Source organism: Macrobrachium nipponense, chromosome 21 (assembly GCF_015104395.2).
Source record: "Macrobrachium nipponense isolate FS-2020 chromosome 21, ASM1510439v2, whole genome shotgun sequence".
NCBI classification, from domain to species: Eukaryota; Metazoa; Arthropoda; class Malacostraca; order Decapoda; family Palaemonidae; genus Macrobrachium; species Macrobrachium nipponense.
Window position 1 is genome coordinate 37,382,859 of NC_087212.1, and position 21,096 is coordinate 37,403,954.

General features: G+C 36.7%; 1 long non-coding RNA gene across 15 annotated transcripts in view; it reads right to left on the reverse strand.

The window, feature by feature from the left end:
* The window catches only part of LOC135197940 (uncharacterized), a 463,394-nt gene that overhangs the window by 54,669 nt on the left and 387,629 nt on the right, over positions 1–21,096 (reverse strand). For all 15 annotated transcript variants that reach the window (XR_010310696.1, XR_010310686.1, XR_010310689.1 and 12 more), the window contains one exon: positions 816–864. This is a non-coding gene — a long non-coding RNA (uncharacterized LOC135197940). The remainder of the gene's footprint in view (positions 1–815; positions 865–21,096) is intronic.

Below are 21,096 nucleotides of genomic sequence, written 5' to 3' on the forward strand. Positions count from 1 at the left end.
TTTGGAGAATGATGTGTCTTCCATGAAGAAGAAGAAGGGAATGAAGCAAATCTCCCAAGGACATTTGTGACATTATTTCATCAAGCAATTGGCCCAGATGTTTCGCATTAGTAAGGCCTTTGCTAGTATGAGAGGAACAACGCATCATTAACCCAAGAGAAATGCTTCTATAGTAAATCGATGGTATTACTACTTAAGTTACAATTAATAAGGCGTCTTTTAAAATGGGTCTAATCATAGTTTGAATAATTTCCATGTTATTTAGTCTCTAAGCCATCGAGAGCAGGAGATCTAACGTGGTAGGAAAAATGAAAATAAGAGAGCAGACTCTACGATTATAAGAATAGAAAAGAACCGCCGAAAAAATGTTCTTGGTGGTTCTAATTTCTAAATGACATTATTTTGTCAAGCAGAGCCACAGCTATCAATGAAAGTATAAAAAACTGCCATACTGATAAAAAAGAAAATCGAAGGAATGAATATTAGCCTGATACCAACATTTGCAGACGTTAGCAAGAAAAACAACTTCGGGAGAGACGCTCTAAACAAAATTAAAACCGAATGTAAAAATAAATAAAGACTAAAAATATGAAATTCTTGAGATAACTCGATAATCAAGCATATTTGGAAACAGAGAATAAAGTCCTATTAGACAATGAGGATAAAATGAAATACACTAGCAAATTAGTTATTAATGCTAATTGCACAACTATATAATATACACATGTACACAAAATCGTATACAAGCGTAAAAGTGATTGGTTAATATACCTAACCAGCATAGCCTCGCAAACACAGTAATATATACTACTTACGTTTCTAAGATGTACCCTGCGTTTACGAATTCCTACAGGCTGGTCATCGCTGCAAAGAACATTCAAATCATTACTATGGAGAAGCACCGTTAAAATTTAAATTATTACAGTGGAAAAACATCGTTAAAATTTAAATTATTACTATGGAAAAGCAACGTTGAAATTCAAATCATTACTATGGAAAAGCATCGTTAAAATTCAAATTATTACTATGGAAAAGCATCGTTAAAATTCAAATCATTACTATGGAAAAGCATCGTTAAAATTCAAATCATTACCGTGGAAAATCATCGTTTGAAATTAAAATTATTACTATGGAAAATCAACGTTGAAATTCAAATCATTACTATGGAAAAGCATCGTTAAAATTCAAATCATTACTATGGAAAAGCACCGTTAAAATTCAAATCATTACTATGGAAAAGCATCGTTAAAATTCAAATCATTACTGTGGAAAATCATCGTTTGAAATTAAAATTATTACTATGGAAAAGCAACGTTAAAATTCAAATCATCACTATGGAAAGGCACTGTTAAAGTATGTATTTTTAACATTTAGCGTGAGTTCTCTTCCCTTAATGCAGAAAATTCTCTAAATTTTAGTTTCACCGCCAAACATGCATGGTGTTATTATTAACATCTTAGGGTTATACAGCAAATTAAACCTAAACTATAAAGATCTAAATATAATATATTATCTAAAAATATAAAAAACAGAGCATCTAAATAAAAAAAACAATAATATTTAATATATAGTAAGATATATATAATATATATAATATATATATATATATATTATATATATATAGATATTATATTATATATATATATATATATTATATATATCTATATTATATACACACATATACATATATATATATTAATATATATATATATATATATATATATATATATCTATATATACTATATACTATATATAAAAACATGAGATGTGATCTAATTTATATCAGATAACTTTCGCTTGACTTCCACTGGAGAAGTGAGTAAGTGAAGTTCATCTTGAACTGTCGCCTGCCAGACGACTGCCAATCGCTCATTCTTGCGAGAACTTTCATTTATGCCAGACACAAGGCTGTTCGACCCTAATTCGTTTCTCCGGTCACTGAAAGGGGTCTCCATACTGTTTGCGCGGTTATGCTTTACGGAACGTGCAAAGTTGAGTATAAAGCGATGGAAAATTTGGAATTATCTGGCGTTACAACTATCACGGTTTCTGACGTAATATATATATATATATATATATATATATATATATATATATATATATATATATATATATATGTATATAGATAAACGGCTACTTGTGGATGGATTGTGGATGGATCTCTGTATAAATACCGCCTTTTCTATAACTCTTCTTATTAAATACCTACCCAAGAGACAGTAGTCTTTGAAATATAGTACTTACTTTTTATATTTTGACGTTTTTATGGGCTCCTTTTATTAGATAAAATATACTATATATATATATATATATATATATATATATATATATATATATAATATGTTTGTATGTGTATGTATGTATGTATGTATGTATATGAGATTCAACTTGATTACTGAACAGAAAGCCAACGATAAACGGAAATACGACCAATACTAGTCCTATTTTTCATAAATTACAAATTAATGAAATACAGAGTTTTTCAAGCTGCGCTGACATGAAACAAAAGCAATTCACTCGAAATTAGGCATCGAGAGATCAGAGATCAATCCCACGGAGGAGACACGACTGGGATCAGTTTCCAGAAAAATCCATTGTCCGTCTGTCGACCTCAGAAGTCAATTAGGTGGTTAGTTGGCTATAGAGGGTCACAGCCAATGTGTAAGAAGGCGAGGGTCAGCAACCTCATTCCCTAAAAAAAACCATTCGGTTGTTAATTTCCTAAATTATCGGTGAACGAATATTCTCATTCATACGTTTTTTGTATTAATTTGCCTTTTAAAGATTAAAATTGGTACGTCTAAGAATGGACACATTCAGCTTATGAATAACGTTACTGAATTCTCTACTTATGATGTTTATATAAATATATATAAAAATATATATATAATATAATATAATATAATATATAATATATATATATATATATATGTGTGTGTGTGTGTGTGTGTGTGTGTGTGTGATTATAAACACACATACACATATAAATATACATATTTATTAATAAATAGTAACCTCTCGGTCATTCGTGAAACAATAAGTTAACCGCATAATACAAGAAACACTATTTATTTGAAATATCAGGAGCAACTGCATGAAAATGGTATCAAACTTTGGACACGTATAAATCTCCTCACACAAAGGCGCCACTTAAGGTCGTAAAAACGCGGAAAAAACTTTGTTGCAAAGGATAAAAAAGAAAGAAAAAAAAATAAACAGCAAGGGTGAGATATTATGAAAGGGACCTTAACTCCCAACTTACCTTGGTAAGGCACAAAAAATAAGGTTCGACTTGTTATGGAAGGTCTTGAAATAAAAAAAAAAAAAAAATATGGCAATGAGGAAAGAAAGAAAACAAAAACTTTCGTTTATGGTAACTTCTGAAACCCTATTTATAAGATAAACTCAAAGAAATTGCAACTCGAACTGCCACACTTAACAGTCTATCAGCTTCCAAACCCGCTGGGAATACCCAAGTCAATTTAGAACATAAAAATCATTCAGATTATGAAAAAAAAAAAAAAAAAAAAAAAGCCGTCAGACATATCCGGGACACGCTAATATCCCAACAACCAATCAGACAGGGAAATAACTTAATGGGCCGCGGGTGAAGTAACCTCTGCTTGATAAATAACAAGCGTCCTTAGGATTAATCGCACAGTGTGTCCCTTTCCCCCTACGGTTTCAGCCATGCCACCCAGCGACCCCTGCGTCCTAAGACCAGCGAGAACCCTAATTCTGACAAACGACCTAAATTGGCGAAAGATAAACTGCGCCAGTAGTAACCCGAGGACAGGAGGAATGAGCGAAGGACGCAAAAAGAGAGAGAGAGAGACAAAGGGAAGTGGCCAATAAACGGTTCTCGTACACCGCCGGAAACATGAAAATAGAGAGGCCATTTGCGAGAATATGGAGGCAATTACCTAAACAAACAACTATTATATTAATCATGTTCCCTGGATAAATACTCCAGAGAGGAACTGCGATGCATTAAGACATCAGTAAACTGCTTCTGAATGCAAATGGCCCCCGGACGGATATAGAAACAAAACAGGAACAAATCGCAGGAATTCAAATGATAGTATGCTGTTAACATGTATGTATGCATAAATGCATAAAAAGGTTGATTTGTACAAAAGTATTTCCAGACAACTGTATCTGGAAAAAAATGTACGTACGGTTATATTATATATATGTATACAATATATTATATCTATATATATTATATATATATATATATTATTATATATTATATATATATATATATATTATCCAAAGGGAATTATTTATGTTAAATCCCCCTACCTAGAACAGCATTCGACAATGCCCTTAGGCAATTAGCCATTTCCTGGACTTATGTATGATTCACTTTGGCTGCGAGTTATTTCCAAGGTAAGGTGAATGCCATATTAATGGATTACTTGGGACTATATATATATGTATATGCATATATAAGTATATATTAAGCCATATATGATTGCTTGGGACTATGTAATATGTATATGCATATATAAGTATATATTAAGCCATATATGTCAATTTATATCGAAATCACTATATTTTGGGAATATTACACACCAAAGAGTGCATATACCTTATATACGTACACACATATGTATGAATAACATACTATAAAGGTATATATATATGGATATATATAATATATATATATATATATATATATATATATATATATAGATATATTATATTAATGGAAAGATAGGAGATATACATAAATAAAATAGGAAGCAGAGATATTATACGTTAATGTACCTAGATCATATGCAAACAAAACAATGTTTTATGAATTAAAAAAAATGTATGCTTGTGCACATGTGAGGATATGTATTCTAGAAACATTAGTGGGGTATTCTGGCATCACAACGATTATCGTCACCGAGGCTGATCGCAATGACCTGAGCATTGCAATGACCTACACACGGAACAAATAAAGAATAAAAATACCATAATTATGTTACACAAACAACGGCTTCTCCAAATTCATTCCTTGCAAACTACTTTGCTAGGAATGCAGTTTACTTCCGACCAATGAAATACTCATTAGAAATGCTATATCTTCTACGGCTTCTATGATTCCCATACAAAATGGTGAGGCCAAAGAGTTTACAAATTAAATCAGCAAAGGAAGGTAGGTACTATAACAGCTTATGAGCAAACAAAAAATAAGTGTACATCAACATCTCAACAAACTCTAAATTATTTTAACCAAGGATTAATTCAAAATTAAGAAAAAATATTAGGAATAAAAATATAAGGCAAATATAAACAGTTCCTATATGCTGAACCAGTCGAAAATATGGTGATACAATGGTTTTTAACATACGCAAGACTGTCAGTCATATTCTCAAAGTGAATACTGAAGAGGTTTACCTTAATTACTTGAAAACTCCGGAATATTTATAAAATAAATATCATCAGGACACAAGTGCCAATTTAACACCAAAATTTTTTGGTCGAGAATGCAATCAAAACTGAAAATAAGCAGGCAAAGGGGCCTTCAAAAGTGACAACTTATATGAAAACTCAAAATTACTTTAAAATTTTAAAGAAAATGAGCTAAAATCACGACAATATTCCAGATTTTGAGCACCATACATATAAATACAAAATACCTATGAGAATTGAAAATACCCTGACATAAATCAAAATGACTTTCAAAATTCATAAATTACAATGCATACCAATTAAGAAGGAACCGTATCTTTGGTGTTTTGATTCCTGACGCAAAGCCTCTGATAATATCTTTATCTAAGAGACTGAATTTGGCTGTGGTTATATCCCTCTATAACTAAGTCTTATCGCTTGGCGATAGACTTTTTGTGTTCTCCTTACGACTGTCATTCGTAAGTATTTTTTGGTTCCTCTCATCTCCCTTGGATATCTTAGTAGAGAGGTTCTTTCTTGACTAGAGGAGATGATTCAAACAGGCAAGTTGACAAGATAACAACTTTATTCTGTAACTCCATACTAGGAGATGCAGCTCGGTCGGACGACCGATATGTTTGATCGTTGGCGTGGAACTGCCATTCTAAAGCATCGCGTCGATAGCGGAACATTAGCTATCTCAGCAATTCATATAAAAACACATACGTAGTCCGCCGGCTCGGAAGTTACAAGTTTCCGGCGTAGGTTAACAGGTCAACCGCTTCCCATGGAAGTTGTTGTGCAAAGTTATCATAAACATAAAAATGTTGACAAAGCTTAGAGCTAGATCAGGCTACTGCAGACAGCGCATAGCGTAATCTGGGTCTGCTTTGGTCACGTAGAACCCTCCTAATGCCATGACCCCAGGTCATTGGTTTATATTTACAGATCTTGTAAATTTAATATATATGTAATTATTACATTAGGCTCGGACTGCTACCTATTCAAGCCTTGAATAACAAAAAAAAAAAATTACTTTAAACATTGTTCATAGGAGCGTGCTCGCAACATACGTCTAGGTATAACATAATAAGTGATTAAATGTATAAAAAGGTTCTGTTACATAACCTTGTTGACATATTCATAAACAAAGATAAATGCATGGAAAATATAGATCCATGTTTGGTAATACTAATGATTAGGTACCCAAAAATAATAAAAAGGTAAAAATCAAAACATGTATACATGATTAATATGATAACAGGTAACCTGATTAAGAATAATGGTTACTAAATAATGATTATAGCATGATCATGGATAATTGTTAAAGAGTACTTGACACTCTTTGTAATAGATAAATATAATTGTACAATGGTATAATAGTATAACCATGGAAATCTGCAGAAAAGCAATAAATAGGGCTGATATATTTTATTAGGTGCCCGAAAAATACCTTTAGGAATATATTAATGTATAATATTGGGCTATAATGATTTATTAGGCGCCCTGGAGATACTTTAACTGTTCAAATGCAAAGGCGTGAGTCTTTCTTGTCCTACATTTTTGCCAGCATACGGACCGCTTTTCACACAACACAATTCCAGACAATTCCCTAGGCACGAACTGAAGTGGCCAGGTTCAGGCGGCCCTAAACGCAAACGACTTGAGTTTAACGGGTACGTCATCTAGACGGGCCAGTACGTTCCCTTGGAGATCCTTCTGTTTACGCCTCAGCCTACGCCAAGCAAAGATGTTGACGGCGATAACCAATATGGCCGTCACGCTGAACACGGCTAGCAGAATGTAGTAGCACAGATTTTCTCCACCTGCATAAGTCGATGACGCGTGGGTCATCTCAGCCAGTTGCGTCAGACGATGAGCTACTCGCGCGTTGTATGGGAGAGGTAGTGATGGGACGATTGTGGAAGCCCACGTGTAGTTCGCGAAATACGCCTTCTCACGTATTATCGTGTTGACCCCTCTGACGGTATAGTTTGTAGATGTCCCCGTACAACCATCGGCTGCTACGAAGATAGGGGCATGGGCGGTGGTACTGTCCGGACACACGACGTCGAATCCGGCCTTATCATAACGGATCCAGGAACCATTATTCATCCTGTAATTGAATTTATTACCGTAAAAGGGATAAAGTTTCCCAGACAACCTTCGCTTGTATGAGAGAGAGAGCCGTTTAGCACTATGTCTAACTCACATGAATCCGTTGATATAGGATAGAATTCAAAAGAGTCAGCTGTACAAATTTTATTATTCATGGCTTCTGAACAGTGAGTGAGTTTATCTAAGTCTTTAATGATTGTAAATGATTTCTTATCAGAAGAAATCAGTACATGCCCCGTTAAATTGGATATTACTGGATTTGAGTTATTCGTCATGAAAGTAGGAAACGGTGCTATTTTGTATGATTGCCAAGCATCGGAAGAATCAAAAGGAATTGTGATCATAATTCTATAATTTTCAACGCTGACTGATATTAGGCTATAATAGAATTCTACTTTATGGGCATCTAATAAAGGAATATAACCTAGCTTCTCCCGTCCGTTTTCCAAAGTTAACGTCAGATCTTTAATAGGCATGGAGGTGAGGAGATAACACCCCCTTTGTTGCTAAACGTAATTGCTTCTACGTAATCTTTTGACTTTTCAATAAAATGTGATATTTTCACACGGATATGATCTATTTTCGAACTATAGTAAGCTAAAGTAGCCAGCAAATGTTGAACTTCCATGACCTGAATCGATATTATTTGAATGTTCATTAACGATATTCATTATTTGATTGATCGAAGATAACTGGCTGAAGTTCAGATAAGGCCAGTTCTGTTTTGTGTTGCAAAAACTCAATTCTTTTATTTTGATTATTTATCTTGAGGCGATTTGAGATTCCTAAGCCTAGATTCGCAACTGATCCTAAGATGTTTAGTCCAGCTAGAATAAGCGGGTTGCGGCGTTCAAGAGTATTGTGCCGCACAGACCACATCAGCAGGTCACGAGCGAGTTCTTCTGCCTCGGCGGTTTTATTTTGTATGTCATAAGACAACATTTCCGCGACGCTTAGTGTTTGAGCTAGTGAAATCTCTGAGTTAGCATGAAAATTACGTTCGTGCATTTCCTTAAGGGAAATACCAAACCTCATCAGGTCATTCTTTAAGTTAAGGACGTCATCTTCAGGTAAGAAAATAGCATGCATATCTACTTCTATAACAATATTACTTGACACGATGAATACATCATCGATTCTCTCAATAATCGAGCCATGATTAAATTCTATTTCTTTCGTCCTAGCGCTCTTTCCATACAACAAAGATGTCTGAATACACAATATCACTCCTAACAATAACAGATTCATTTTTGAAACCTGCAATGAGTAACACATATTTAATAACTCGTGTAAAAGAATAGGTTTACATACAATATGATTAATAGATATATATATATAAATTATTATACAAGTTTCATAAATACAACCATTTTTTCCCTCACTCCATCTACCCTTCTTTAGATTCTGATATGTGCCAATGGGACTATTCTCACATCAGTGGGTTTGGATACATTTTGAACCCTAACTCTATTGGCCGTTAAATTTTCTAAAATGTTAAACGGGCCTTCAAACTTAGGTGTCAGTTTATAATTTAAACCTTTACGTACGTATACTTGTATGTATACCTGATCGCCCACGGCATATTTTCTAGTTGGCTTAGCTATTTTATCATGATTTTTTTTTCATTATGATCTGTGCTTCTTCTAAATTCTTACGAATTATATTATATCGACTTATGCTTGCATCCATAACATCCTTTAGAGGATTTGATAAATTAGTTGTAGGCTTTAAGATGTGGAAAGGCGTTCGGGCCGGGATAACCGTACAGTGCCTCGTGCGGTGTCATTTTAATAGACACATGATACGAGTGATTAAGTGTGCTTAGTACCGCAGGTATGGCATGTCCCAGTTGGGGTGTGCCCCCCCTAAGGTGACCCTTAAAATGTTTAAAACCTTACGATTTGCCCTTTCCACTAGGCCCAAATTAGACTCTGGGTGATAGATCATGGTATTGATTTTCTTTATACAAAGGAATTCGCACAAGGAGTTAAGGAAATAATTATTGAACTCCCCGCCCGAGTCTGAGATAATGATGTGAAAATTCCATGTTTACAAATGTAGCACTCGTAACACTTCCTAGCGCACGTCGACCGCGGTTTTTGTTTTAAGCGCTATAAGTTCTGTATATCGAGTCAAAGCGTCTATAATTACTAGGAGGTGCTTATTTCCTCTGTCTGACTCGTAAAATCCTGTTAATAAATCTAAATGTACTCTTTCAAAGGGTTGATTTGGCACGGGGTAAGCCCCTAGGCTGACAGGTGTCTTCGTGTGCCCTTTGTATTCTTGACAAGTGCGACAATTTGCTATGTGCTTTTTTATATCTGTAAGCATCGTATGCCAATAAAATAAGGATTGGCTTTCTGTGACATCAAGGTATAACCCGGGTGTCCGTGCAGTGGATTTTCATGCAAACCACTTTAAGACAGTCGGGGTAATGAGTGAGATAGGCACCACCACTTGGTTGTTATTCAACTGCGGTGTGTTGCGGGTTTTCCTCGTCACGGATCTACACAGGATATTGTCCTGTAGGATATAATTCTGTTGCTTATACTTTAGGTATTCTTTTCCTTCGGATTTCGTTTAACGCAATGATGAGTTTTTTCTATTTGCGGATCTTTTCTTGTTCCGTCTGTAATAGTTCAGCACTCCAGCCCAGATCTTCCTGTTCAGATATAGTTTTAACAACGGGCGTGGAGGTTGAGATATCTATTAATTCAGCTAATGGCTCGGTACAAGATGAAGAGGGGTTGCGTGATAATGCGTCAGCAATGATATTTGCTTTCCCAGGTAAATACCCGATCCTCGCGCCAAAGTCCTGAATGATCATGTGCCACCGAGTTCGCTTGGGGCTGTGACTAAAGCCTTTAAAGAAGTCGGTTAGGGGCTTATGATCAGTGAGAACCTTGACGGGGTAACCGTATATTATGAATTTAAAATGCACGAGTGAATTAACAATAGCGAGCCCTTCCTTGTCTATTACTGCATATTTACTTTCGGAAGGTCTCAGTTTACGTGAATAAAAAGCTATAGGGAAAAACTGTTTATCATATTGTTGAAGCAATACCCCACCACCCCATACTCCTAGGTCTGAGGCGTCTGTTGTTATGAAAAATTCCTTACCGAAGTCAGGAAATTTCAAGATAGGAGAACTACACAGTTCATCTTTCAATTTATCGAACGCCTGTTGATGAATTTCAGACCATACGAAATCTACGCCCTTTTTTATAAGATCGGTTAGGGAGCGGCTATGATTGAGTAGTTGCGGATGAAGCGGCGATAGTATCCGCTGCATCCTAAAAATTGCTGTATTCCCTTGACGTTAGTAGGTATCGGAAAGTTACGGATAGCCGACACCTTATCGTGGACGACTTTAAGACCTTCACTAGAAACCGTGAAACCTAGATAGACTAGTTCTGTCTGAAAAAATTCACACTTACTTATCTTTACCCTTAAATTATGCTGCCTTAATCTTTGTAACACTAACTCCAATTTACGTAAATGTTCTTCTAATGTGTTGGAAAAGATTACTAAGTCATCCATGTAGGCATGTAGGATATCTCCCAACAAGTCTCCAAACACGATGTTTATCATACGAGTAAAAGTTATAGGAGCACAACGTAAACCAAAAGGCATACGCAAAAATTCATAATGTCCCCTGGCTGTGCTGAAGGCAGTGTATGGGATACTCTCTTGTTCCAACGGAATCTGATGGAAATCCTTTTAGTAAGGTCTAGGCTTGTGAAATATTTATTCTGGCCTAGTAAGGATAGGATATCATCGGTACATGGTACTGGGAATCTGTCAGGGATTGTTTCTTCATTTAAACGACGAAAATCTACGCATATCCGCCAAGTTCGATCTTTTTTCGGTACTACTATTAACGGAAAATTATAAGGGCTGTTTGATTTCCTAATGACTCCTTCTTTTAACATTTTACCTACTTCCTCTGTTATCTCATTCTGAAATTTCATAGGAAGTCGGTACGAAGGTACATAGATTACTTTCTGTTTGTCCTTGAGCCTTATTTGATGCTCGATGACATCCGTTTTTCCTAAGGTTCCATCCGTAGTGGAAAAAAACATCATGATATTTAGTTAACAGATTCAAAAATTTCTGCTGAATTTCTTCTTCTTGAATGTCCTTATTGATTTTGTTCTTTATAGATTGCAAAAGGGGTTCATCCGCGACTGATTGAGCGTGATTTATCTCAGCTACGGTAAGAATGCGATGTTTATAAACTTCGGCATCCAAGATATGTTGATTTTTGTGGATTACTAAAGTGGTATTCAAATGATTACAGACTTCGATGTTACATTGTTGTTGTGAGCCGACTGTATAAACGGCTTGTGTGACGGATAATCCGTGTGTTTTCAGAGTTTCGGAAAGGATTAATGTTTCAGATCCTGGCAAGGTTCTCTTTACACGCACTAATATATTTGAAGTTACGTTAGGCTCGAGAGTTTGCGTGCAAGCTGATATTACGGGTGAGCGAGAGTTCTGTTGGGTTGCCTGTATTATTTCTTGGTTCATGAGACAGGTGATTGGTTCCGTAATGTAAGTGACAACTCTGTCTGTCTCTTTATTATCTAAAACTGATTTTAGGGTATTAGAAGACCTATAGAATTTCCCTTTGATATACACGCCGTGTTTTGCAGGTGCTAAGATAATATTTTGAGTGCCCATAGACGGGTATCCGATAATTACTGCGGGATACATATTAATGTTTTGTACAACGACAAAGGTATCAGCAAACGTGCGCTTACCGACCTTGTACTGTACATGAGTTACGCCCACAACCTTTAATTCATTATTCCCAATGCCTGAGAGCCTTATTCCGGACTTTTCTATAGGGAAATTTGAAAAGAGTAAATGATGAGTCCTTAAATCCATTATATTACGTGGACTACCAGAATCAAAGAACAAAGTGAATGACTTATGGTCCAAATTTACTGCATGTAAGGTGGTCGCAACTCGTTTTGACTAATAATTGCATGAATTTGTTGCAAATCTACGGGAACCTGCACAGATTTTTTTGATTCGGCCGTGTGTTTCATAGGAAAATCAATTGTCTCACAATGATCTGATAAATGATTAAACTGATTATTTGATACAAAAGATGTTGATATTGATGACCCAACATCGCCCTCTCCCCCCTTGGACTGAACTACGTGGTATTTGTTTTGTTTATCACACCCTGAAAATTCGCTTGCCCTTGCGAGTTCTGGCTAGACGGCCCAGGAACAGAGGTACCTGAAGCACGATTTGTTTGTTTCTGCTGTTGTGCAGAATTTCCGTTTGGTTGTTTCTTCTTATAGTAACTGAGGACCCCTTCTTTTTATTTTGCACTGGCAACTGGTTGCGTGTTTGTAGCATTCTGCTGTTGATTCCTCGAGTAGCAACGGTTATATGAATGAGTTGAACTATTGTGTATTGAACAAAAACGCGTCCGACAGTCTGAAATCATGTGACTGGTCGTTTACAGTTATAACAAACCATCCCTGCAACTTGATTATTATTATGTATCCACATTTACTTGTTGTGGCTTGTTATCATTTTTGCAAAAACTTGAATGAGCGAAGGATCTAGGTCGGTACATTTAGACATGTGTTTTTTGATTTGTTTATACACATCTAATTCCGTACTGTCGGGCTGCAATTTTTTATCAAAAACACCGTACTAACCGCTTCAGGCAACATTGCAGTGATAGACGTAAGGTAGATCAAACAGATAAAATCTTTCACTTTGATTTTAGCACCCGCAACCCACCCGGAGTTACTTAAACTATCCTGATATTCATTTAGCCGGTCGGCAATTAGCGCCGCCCGCTCGACAACATTGAGCTGAGTCATGGAGGCTTGGTTAAGGATATTTCTCAATGCCAATACTACATCTAAAGCCTCTTCACCCCCATACACGGCACGTAATCTAATTTTGAACTCGTCCCATGTAAGCGCCTCTTGGAAAGAAACCCCCCTTAGATACGCACTTGCGTCACCTTTTGCAAAGTCAATGAAGCTCTTGGCCTCCTGTAATTGTACTGCTGGGTCTGTGATGCTTTTTGCTTTTAAATGAGCGTCTACAGATGAGATCCATGCCTCAACATTTTGAGGCAGGAACCCATTGACCCGACCTTGAAAAGGGACAATCGCTGACCTCGCGCTAACGAGAGTCACCACATGGGGGTTGCCAGCCGGAGTAGTTGCCATTTCGGCTTTCACTTTTTTCTTATCACTTCTATTCCTTGCAATCCTATCAAAATATCTATAAGAGTACACTCGACCACTACGTAAACGCATAAGCAATGTACTGTATAAGTGTGTTATAATAATAGGAAAATCCCCAAAAGATACAAAAGTACAGATAATATGATAAAATATTATACGGAGAATTCCTGCAAGAAACGGTTAATGACAACGAGAAGAGAAAAAAAAAATTAATCTGCGGGCGAGAACCTCGTAGTTGAAGATTGGTTCTGTAATGAAGGAAGATTAATATGGCGAACAACTCACCCCCAGAATACTGGACGATCGACTCTTGATGAACAACACTTCACTGAGGAAAAGACCTGAATAGATAAAAATGGTACTTAGCTCCAGATTATATTGCGAAGGATTGTTGACATGGGATGACGTCTCAGTTCCTGTCTACGTCTCGCGTCGGAAGTCGTGATGACGTCACGGTCTTCTCTCGGTGCACGATGCGTGGGGAAGTCCAAGATTGATGACGTCACAGCCTCCGTCCTTGCTCGTGATCGGGTGATGTTCCCTGTGTTTGTTTTCTTCTTTCCGTTGATGTTCGATGCTGCTCTCGTCCGGTGTAGATTCTCGAAGATAAGTGACAACAGTTGCTCAAACGTCAGTGTTAAATGCTTGTATTCCTCTCGATGAAGGACATAGTTGCGTCTTCATAAACTGTTGCGTTGATTGAAGATCCCGTTTCCTCTGTTTAGTTTGATGTTGAAGGTGGAAGTTAGTTCTTGTAGACCTTCGGTCGGCTGATATGGGTCTTGTTAATTATATTTTCCGTTATACGCTGCCACCACATCTAAGTCTTATCGCTTGGCGATAGACTTTTGTGTTCTCCTTACGACTGTCATTCGTAAGTATTTTTTGGTTCCTCTCATCTCCCTTGGATATCTTAGTAGAGAGGTTCTTTCTTGACTAGAGGAGATGATTCAAACAGGCAAGTTGACAAGATAACAACTTTATTCTGTAACTCCATACTAGGAGATGCAGCTCGGTCGGACGACCGATATGTTTGATCGATAGCAGAACATTAGCTATCTCAGCAATTCATATAAAAACACATACGTAGTCCGCCGGCTCGGAAGTTACAAGTTTCCGGCGTAGGTTAACAGGTCAACCGCTTCCCATGGAAGTTGTTGTGCAAAGTTATCATAAACATAAAAATGTTGACAAAGCTTAGAGCTAGATCAGGCTACTGCAGACAGCGCATAGCGTAATCTGGGTCTGCTTTGGTCACGTAGAACCCTCCTAATGCCATGACCCCAGGTCATTGGTTTATATTTACAGATCTTGTAAATTTAATATATATGTAATTATTACATATATACCTACAGACAAACCCACACTACTACCGCCATTTCCAAAAACTTACTGTAATTTTCGAACATTGTGAACCAAAGCAAAACAATTACCTCCTAACATGCTATGGTAGACAGCGCTCTAGGATATAAAGAAAATGCTACTTATCGAATTGAATTGTATATAGAATTTAGGCCAAAGGCCAAGCACTGGGACTTATGAGATCATTCAGCGCTAAAATAGAAATTGACAGTAAAATGATTGAAAGGTGTATCAGGAGGAAAACCTCGCAGTCGCACTATCAATCAATTGTTAAGAGAGGCTGGAAAGTAAGATGGAAGAAAGAGAATATGAAAGGAGGTAGAGTAAAAGGAATAAAGGGGTTGCAGCTAGGGGTCGAAGGCACGCCGCAAAGAACCGTAAGTAATGCCTACGATGCTCCGCATGAGGTGCATTGACGGCTCTATCCCCCGACGGGATTACTACCCATATCAGCTAAGAAATTGTCACCAAAAATTAGCAAAACTGGATCTTTCAGAAAATCCTGAACTGGCATAGGAAACTGTCGCTAAAAGTTTGACGACTTGAAATAAATTTTCTTAAAAAAGATATAATTAATCTTGAGTATTTACCTCGCAGAGACTTTCATTTTTCACTAAAATAAATAAGCATTTAAATAAAATGCACGAAATCTAACCTTTCGAGGGGGTCACATAATAGACATGAATATATTTTTTCGTCATTTGAGAAGATTTCAACAAGAACAGGAAAAAAGACACTGTGATGAAAGACGAAAAATGACGAGAAGAAATTTAAGAGTTGTTCACTAAACATGAATAGATATAGGTTTATTTTATTTATTGACTGATTCAATTTTTTTGCTGCTCAAAATACTATTTGTACCATGTCGCCCGACGATGCTGATGAGTATATTACTACTGTTTTAATCCCATTTACATATGCATTAGCCCTACAAAAAAATTTTGTCACGTCAAACCGACAGATTATGAGGATTCCCATGAAATACAAGGCATGACAGTGACTGATTAGCTTTATTCACTAACGCTTAAAAGGTTACCTGTAGGAATGAACAAACAGAAAATATTAATGTGAGCTAATAGATTTCTATTTCATTCTGTTATTGTGGCGCCCAGGAACAGGAAACAATGCAGTGTTGTGATCAGAGAAAGTTGGTTCATGTTATTCTGAGTTACATTTAAAATCACAGAAACATAAGAAATGAAAAAAAAAAAAAGTGGGTCACATCTCGAGACGAGCGCCTGTGGGGGTATGATACGACAAAAAACGACTTTCCTTACATCCATTAGCTGGCCGATGTGATATATCAGCGCTAAAGGAGCATCGGACGTTAGATATAACAATCTCCGGACATATAGTATGGTGAAAGACGTCAAAATCCCATAGTCTTCCCCCATTCGCTTTGTAGGGGGACCATCTAACCCCTACGCCGCTCCCCCCGCCCCCAACTCTCTCTCTCTCTCTCTCTCTCTCTCTCTCTCTCTCTCTCTCTCTCTCTCCTGAGCGGCATCTTCCCTTGCCCCCAGAACGCCAATATTTGATTTATTAAAGGAACCGAATCTCAGTCTTTCCAGATGTCGGACGAATCATGAAGACAAATGGGTGATCCGTATGATAAAATGGCTGCTGCATATATTGTCGACGGCTCACAGTCCCCTTATGCCAAACGGAGAGAGAGAGAGAGAGAGAGAGAGAGAGAGAGAGAGAGAGAGAGAGAGAGAGAGAGAGCTTTACCGCCACCACTTTACCTTCTGGCACTCGCAAACTCACTCTCTCTCTCTCTCTCCCCTCACTCCTTCGAGCCCTCCGTCATTCCCTCCCTCCCTCCCTCCCCCTTTTCACAAGTAAAACTCACCTTTTCGTTTTCCTTCTTCGCTGCTGACCCGCGACTCTCTAAAGGCTTAGAATAAGCATGGGTTGATTATTCCTTTTTTCTTTTTAATTCTAATGGGGGGGGGGGGGGGGGGAGAGAGAGAAGCGGAGAGGGAAGAACGAGAAAAAGGTATTATTACAAATGTATTATTAAATCAGTATGGGGATCAGAGAGAAGATAAAAGATAACGATGAGAAATCTCCAGAAACAATAGGGAAAAAGAAGGGAGGATATTTTGATGATAAGGACCCTCGTCGGCAAATCGCTTTGGCCCTTGAGTGACTTAAGGTTTAAAACGAGAATCCCATCCCATCGCCGTAGGGCTTAAGCCCCTCTTGCACCCAGCCTGGAGCCGCGGGAATCAGCGGGACTTTGCCGGGATTGGGCTAAAAACAGAGGCGCAGCGAAGCGGGTCTAATCCTCCGTGACGACGCTGGCAGGAGGATCCGATCTCGTCCTGAGGCTCAACTTGGGAGTCCAATCCTTCTCCTCCTCCTCCTCCTGGTTATGTATATGAGTGTGGAGGCGGGGGAATATGCACACTGCGCCAAATACCACCCTCAAACCCCCACTCCAATTCTCCACTTCCGAAAAGAAAAGAGGAAAGGCGAGAGAAAGACAGAGCAAGAGCGAGAGAGAGAAGACGAAAAAAAAAAAAATCTACCATCATTGATTCCTAGAGAAAATGTGGAGGCGAGATTCTAAACCATTTTCTCTTTTCTTGACGAGGCAAAAGAATAAAACGCCGAACACGGCTGGAAGCACACGGCTGCATTTTCTAAGGGGAGTTACGGATGTCATTATGTCTAATACCATTCAGACTGGTTATATTTCCCTAAGCATCCCACACTCAGGTAAAGCCTTCAAGAAATGAACCTCTGGGAAGATTAAGTTACCGGCGATGATGATATAACAAGAATGGAATTATCTACAAGCCCGCAAAGTCTTTAGGGGAGTTTGAACCGCGAATTATTGTTTCGTAGTTTGACTTACTGGGAACCAGAGGGCAATAAACCTTTAGTAGGAAAACATTTGACACCTGAAAAATAAGCTGAAAGAATCAATTTGACACCTGAAAAATAAGCTGAAAGAATCAAATTCAGTTTTACATGACGACAGAAAAATTATTTCCCTTTTTGCAAATGTAACAACATGGTTGAGAGTGGAAGCGGCTTATAATTCACTTATAAGAAAACAGAGCAAAGCCAAAGGCATAAATATCAGAGAACAGTGAATTTCTTCCTTTACCTATCACACCCTAAAAACCATAAGACCACATCGTAAACTTCACCTGGCCGACAACGAGAAACAATGGGAAAATCTTAGCTTAACCGTAAAGCAGCCATTGTGAGAACAATAAAGAAATATCATATATATATATGTATATATATATATATATATATATATATAATATATATATATATATATATATATATATATATATATATATATATATATATAATGTAGTTTTAATAACAACAATGACCAGTACCAGCAATTAAAAATATATGTCTGAGCCTAAAAAATATGCAATTAACGATTAAATAACTGGCTATGATGGTAAAGGTGGGTCTATTTAAACTCTAGTAATATGTACCTGCATTCGACAGATATAAGTACTGTGCATTTGTAGGATAGACATGCCTTTCTTCGTCGCTAGGCAATTATCGTTACCTCGCCCTGATACCATGGACGCCAGTTCCAATCTCGACCAGGCATCAAAATATCTTCATTTCTTTCTTGATATAGATCTAAGCTTAGTAGTGGCAAGCGTTTCTAAAGTGTGAAGAAATCGAGTGGTTACGAATATACATACATACATACATATATATATATATATATATATATATATATATATATATGTGTGTGTGTGTGTATGTATGTATGTATATATATAGTGTATATATGTAATTAGTTTAACAATTGGTATTTTTCAATCAAGGGGGTAGGGGGTCTTCACCCAGAGGGTGCTATCCTTCCATATCCAAGACCTCACATATTGGATGAGGTTGCTAGCGGCACGCCCTGCCTAGTGAATCTTCACCAGAACTTTGGGTATAAGTTATTCCCCAGGTGCAGAGAGCTGGATATTAAACGATATTTGTGGTTCAATATTTACGCATATATATATATATATATATATATATATATATATATATATATATATATATATATATATATATATATATATATATATATATATATATATATATATATATATATATATATACACACACCCATTATACATACATATATATGCGTGTGTGTATATTTCATGGATTCCTTGCTCATTATGCCTTCGATTATAAAATTACTGTTGGGTCTCTATATGAATAGAAATTCTTAAAGTTTTCCGATGATCTTACTTAATTCCATATTCTTGGCAAAAATCACAAATGCATCCAATTACTCTTTTCTACTTATTATACAATCTCACAAAGATCCGTATTCATACCAGGGGGCGTTTCTTCCACTGTGGGTTTTGTCTTGCCTGGAAAACAGAATATATAAGCAAACAAAATACGGCTTCTATCTAAATACTCAGAGAAAATTCAAGTAGCACTAAATTATACCAGTGACTTATGTTACAGACTCCTTTCCCTTAACTAAGCATAAAATAAATCTATAGACCAGTAGTTAGGCCTGGGTTTGAAGCCTGTTTAGAATGACGGAAAGGCATCAGAATTATAGAAGACATCGGATTTCGATAAGGCTTATTTGGCAAGATGTCATTTAACTTCCCCGCTGATTACTGGAGACAGAACATGGATGTAGCTAAGAACGAAGAATACAGAATAAAATATCTCCTACACTCATGAAATTTATTTTTATTCGGCATCTAAATGTCATTCCCACATAATATCGCAGGACGGCCCACTTGATATATGAAAACGAAGACGTTCAAGAAAATTAAAGCCCAAAAATACAATAAAATAAAATAAAAACTTCATTCCAACATGTATAACGAGAGCATTGTAAGAGAGCAATATTTACTTGTGGATGGTGGGCAGGTATACCCACCCGATTTCCATCCAAAAATTAAATACCTTTCTGTCTCGTGCATATCTAGAACTATGGTCAGATGCCAGCACTGGGGTTATTCAGGTAACTCTCCACTTAGCATTTATCAACAAATTTAACTGCCGATACGGTGCAGAAATGAATAAGTAAATTAATTAATTAAAGAGTCTATGGACCATTATCCATAGATTGCTTCATCATGAACTACAAAAATCCAAGTAATTTGATTTAACTAAGGGGTAGAACTTAGCCAAGAAGCAAATACAAAATCTTTACAAACAAGAAGACAACTTTTAAATATAGAATTTTTTTTTTTTATAATAAATCATGAGAAGAAAATATATTATAACTTTTTTTGTAAAGAACTTAGACTCACTCATCCTAAACATCCGTTATCGCCTATGGTATACCATGGTAATCTACTGTCGGTCCCAGCAGCATTGCTCTCTGCCTTTTACCTTTCATCAATTTCCTCCGATTTGTTCCCACTTAGCTGTCCAACTTCTTCAACTTTAACTTCCTCATTTCATCATTCATTTTTAGTCTTTTGAATCATGGCAACACCCAATTTGAAAGTACAGTACACCGAAAAATATACATGAAACCAAAGTGAAGTATACTCTTGTCATATTCTGGAAAAAGTTCATTGCCAACAATGCCCTAAAAAATAGTGAGTGCTTTTGTACTTTTAACTAAACACATGCTGCAAATTCCATCTCAGTTTGAACAATTATTTTTTTCTGTTTTCAGGGAATTTATGTGTGAAATATGTGACCGCTATTTCTTGATGGCGAGTGAATAAATATGCCTAACATTTTACGGTTAGTGAGTTGTGGCATAATAATGTTTCCTTAAGCAGCGGTTGCAATAATCAGCATCCTGACAAAAACAATAAGCCCTATAAATTATACAAATATCTGTTATAACCAATTAGAACAAGATACTTAGCCGAGGGTGATGCATTGTCATAGTAAAATTCTAACTGATCCACAAATTAGTCGCTAATATAGTATACCAAACTGCAAATACCGAATGAAAAAATCCTCAGGTTTTCGATAGTAAAGGGATTACCGTCACTTGAACGACTAACCATTTAATATCGACCACATTTAGGGC